At 36.4% G+C, this 4,218-nt stretch overlaps 1 pseudogene across 1 annotated transcript; it reads left to right on the top strand.

Moving 5' to 3' along the window:
- The first annotated feature begins 1,085 nt into the window (after positions 1 to 1,085).
- On the top strand, positions 1,086 to 3,752 carry LOC149165673 (uncharacterized; annotated as a pseudogene). The gene is made up of 3 exons (XR_016260769.1): positions 1,086 to 1,433; positions 1,558 to 1,840; positions 2,555 to 3,752. The product of XR_016260769.1 is annotated as an uncharacterized LOC149165673 (transcript).
- Positions 3,753 to 4,218: the final 466 nt, after the last annotated feature.

The following is a 4,218-nucleotide window of genomic DNA, read 5'->3' as shown; positions in this document are numbered from 1 at the left end:
ACTCTGTAATACACTACAATCATTAATAAACATTAAGACTAAACATAAGTCGAACATTCTCATCCACTTTAAATTAAAATAATTTTTTTAACAAATATTCAAATTTTCAATATTTTTTAATAAATCATTAAAATATTATTTAAAAAATATTCGACTCATTTTTAAAATATATATTGCTTAACTGAACAAATTCCTTATCCAATTTTGAATTTTTTCGAAATATAAAATAGTTTGAGAATCAAACAAAAAACTGCAAGCATTCAGAGCGTGACAAAAGCTTATAACATCATCGGATTTTAATTATACTATAAATTTGTGCTGAATTCATGTCAATTTTTTGGTTTATCCATTCCAATTTTCATTTAAAAAAAAAAAAACTGGTTTATCCATTCCAATTTTCATAAAAAAAAAATGTCATAATTTCATGTCAATTATAATTTTTAGTTATTTAAAATGGATTTTTAATTATATAAATTTAGTATTTAAAATAATTTTATAAAATTTTATGATAGGTAAATTATACTGATTATATTATTTTAATTTTAATAATGACCCAAAAAACCTATGTCACTCCAACTTATAATTTCAATCAATATCTACCAAAATTCAAACATATAATTTCAATAAATATACCAAACTTTAAACAAAATTAACAGAAATTGACATAATTTCCATGGCTGAATGGAAATTTTGGTACAGAGATTTGAAGTCGCCAGGCATGGACACAGTAGGGCCGTATGGACACGTGTTATGCGCCGGGTCATCGTAATCCGGTAGATACCAGCACTGTGCAGTGATGGATTTTGGATAGTGGCTGGTTCATTCTGCACGAGGGTGAATTTGAGCTGATGGCGGTGGTTTTTTTGTCGCTCACAAGCGTACATATTTGACTCATCCATTTATTTCAATCCCTTTTTTGGATTTTTCGTAAACCTTTTCTTATGAATGGGGTTGATGTGTGAGGTTTATCTGCAACCTGTGGGTGTCCACCGCCCCCACACACCGGCTCTGTAGTCCATCAATGCCAGCGCTCATCGAGATTCATCGTACTTGGGCGAGAAGAGACGCGGCCCCAAATTTGGTTCCTTCGCAGAAGAAGAGATTGCTTGCGCCACAAGGCAGACTGGAAGAGCTCTATAAAAAACGAGGCAGGGGATAATCTTTACAAAGTTTAGATAGCAGAAGCAGCAGCAGCAGCAGATCAGAGGGTCAAGAGACTTGAGAGACTTCAGAAGAAAACATAGGCGTAAGCATAAACATGGGCCGAAGAAATGCAGAAGCGGAGTTAGAGTTGCCTCCGGGATTCAGATTCTGCCCTACAGATGAAGAGCTGTTGGTGCATTACCTGTGCAAGAAAGGGGCCTCGCAGTCGCTGCCTGTTCCCATAATAGCAGATGTGGACCTCTACAAATATGATCCATGGCAGCTTCCAGGTATGTTTCTTTGTTTTCCCGTCCTAGCCCTTATTACCCATATTTCTGAACAGATTCTAGATCAGGTATGCAAATGAAATTCAGGGCTTACTAAAGAGATTGCTCTTTTCTTTTTGGTTTACAGAGAAAGCCCTGTTCGGAGAGAAGGAGTGGTACTTCTTCACCCCCGGGATAGAAAGTACCCAAATGGGTCTAGGCCCAACAGGGCTGCTGGTACTGGATATTGGAAAGCTACAGGCGCTGATAAACCCATCAGTGCCAAAGGAGGAAAGAAGCGAGTGGGCATCAAGAAGGCTCTTGTCTTCTATGCTGGAAAAGCACCCAAAGGCTCAAAGACCAATTGGATCATGCATGAATACCGTCTTGCTGATGTTAGCAGGCCTGCAAGAAAGAAAGGCAGCTTAAGAGTAAGTAGTTATATCTCCTCTTTGTTGGATTTTCAGTGGGCAGTTTGGATTATCAGAGGACAGTTTGGGGAGACACTGATTTTAGTTTATATTGTTTTGCTTTTGTCATTGTGATTATTGTGTGTAATATTGTAAGCAATCATTCAACCCTGACAAATCTTTTATCTTTGAATTTTGTTCCACAGTATGTTTATATTCACCATATGCTCATTTTATGGACATATGGGTATTAACAATAAAGATATTTGGGTTGAATGCTTGATTCCAAAATTGAAGATATTGATTGTGAATTTCTTTTTGAGTGGAATTAGCATATTGAAGTTGACCTCATTGTATGCACATATGGGTATTAGCAATAAATATTAAAGATATTTGGGTTGAATGCTTGATTCCAAATTGAAGATATTGACAGTGAAATTTTTGGATTGGACTGGAATTGGCATATTGAAGTTGACAAATTGGCTCCCCAATTAGAGATATTCACAGTGAAATGCTTGAATTTGCATTTTTAATAGAAAAATTATGGTGCTCTTTATCAGTTCTCTGAAGCCCAAAATCTGGGAGAATTGTGTTTCCTGCCCTGAGCCTTAGAATTTTGAAACTAATTAGAGAATGAAAGATTAATTTTGGGATTGAATTCTGTACTTTTCATGACCTCCTGTGATTTCCTGTGTGTATAGTAAATACTGATTGAATGTATTCTTCTTGATGCAGCTGGATGATTGGGTTCTCTGTCGAATTTACAACAAAAAGACAAGTGCTGAGAAGTTAGCACTAGAGCAGAATGAAAGCTCCATGGATGTACCAATGGAGGCCATCGATGAAAAGGAGATGGTGAATCAACCCTCCTCAACTTCAATCGAGCATAGGGGTATTGAACAGAACAGTCCATCTTCTGACCTTTTGAACAAAATGGGACCATCTCCAACAAGCCACAACGGGGTTTCCCCTCGTGCTCTGCCCATGAATACTAATATCAGTTCGCCGAACCTGGACTTCTTCCAAAAGATAATCACCCCTTCCAGTGCCGGTACCCCCAAAGCTCCAGTGCAGAATACAGAATTCAACCCAATTTCCTCCTCCATCAACCACCAATGGATAAATTACGATTCAATAGACTTATTGTCAGGATTGCATCCTGATTCCAGCAGTTCCAAGCCATCATCATCATCAGACCCCATTTCAGAGAAAGAAGAAGTTCAGAGCAGCTTAAGATTGGAAACTTCTTCACCAGAGGAGCAAAAGCCATTCTTTAATTTCAGTCTGGAAGGTCTAGAATACCCCTTCCCTCATCTGGACCAAATAACACTTCCTGATCCTTATCAAGACTACTTTACAAGTTGGACCAGTTCAGACCTACCAAGGTTTTATGCTAACGACATGCACTTCTGTTGAGTAGTTTGACCAGTTCAAACCTACCATGTTTTTTCCCTAACAACATGCACTTGGTCATGAACTTACAGCAAGGCTTATTGGCCCTGGTTAAATAACTTTTGATAAGTCTGCTTGCAGTTCAGTCCCTGCCTTTGAGTTCATTGACTGAGAGTAAGGCTAGATGGCCCTGGGTAAAATGATTTTTTAAGGAGTATATCTGTACAGGTTATCTAGGATTTGTTTATAAGCCAAGGGGTTGGATTGGTAGGTAAGAAGAATGGGTATTGCTAAATGATTTTTTTAAAGAGTATATCTGTACAGGCTATAGGATTTGCTTATAACTCCCTGGGAATGGGCTAGGATTTGCTCATAACTCCCTGGGAATGGGCTGGGTTGGCCGGTAAGAAGAAAATGGGTATTACTAGTCCCACCAACATTCAATTTTTCCCAGCGATATGCTCTCCTATTCACCATTGATAGCCTACTTTTTGCGGAGTGGGCAGGTTTTCAGAAACAGAGCCATTTATGTTTGGACCAAGCCAAGGTTTCCAAATTCAAATTTAATGTATGCCATTTCCAAATTGAATGTGAATTTGTTTAATTTCATTAAAACTAGTACAACTATATTAAAAATATTATTGATGTAGTTGATATAGCTAAAACTTCATACATATAACCAAAAAAACATTACAACAAAAAACAACATATATATAACAAAAAAACATTGCAACAAAAAACAACAAAAAAATAAATTATTGCAATAAGAAGAATGTCTCATCAATCCACACATTTATCTAATTAACCATGCATAAAAAATTTATGGGTCAACCATCTTATTGTAAAATGGACCATTTTGCTAAATAAATTTGCTTATATATTAATTTCCCTATCTAAAAAATATGAACTTTAGAATTGGAATAATCTCAAATCATAAACATAGTATTCTCTTTTATTCTAAATAAGTTAATTCTACCTAATCACCTGTACTTAACCAATTAATTTTC

The sequence above is a fragment of the Pinus tabuliformis genome, chromosome 5_1 (genome assembly GCF_031772625.1).
Source record: "Pinus tabuliformis cultivar Carrire ecotype Pingquan chromosome 5_1, CPIR1, whole genome shotgun sequence".
NCBI lineage: Eukaryota > Viridiplantae > Streptophyta > Pinopsida > Pinales > Pinaceae > Pinus > Pinus tabuliformis.
This window is presented reverse-complemented; position numbering and strand designations above follow the sequence as displayed.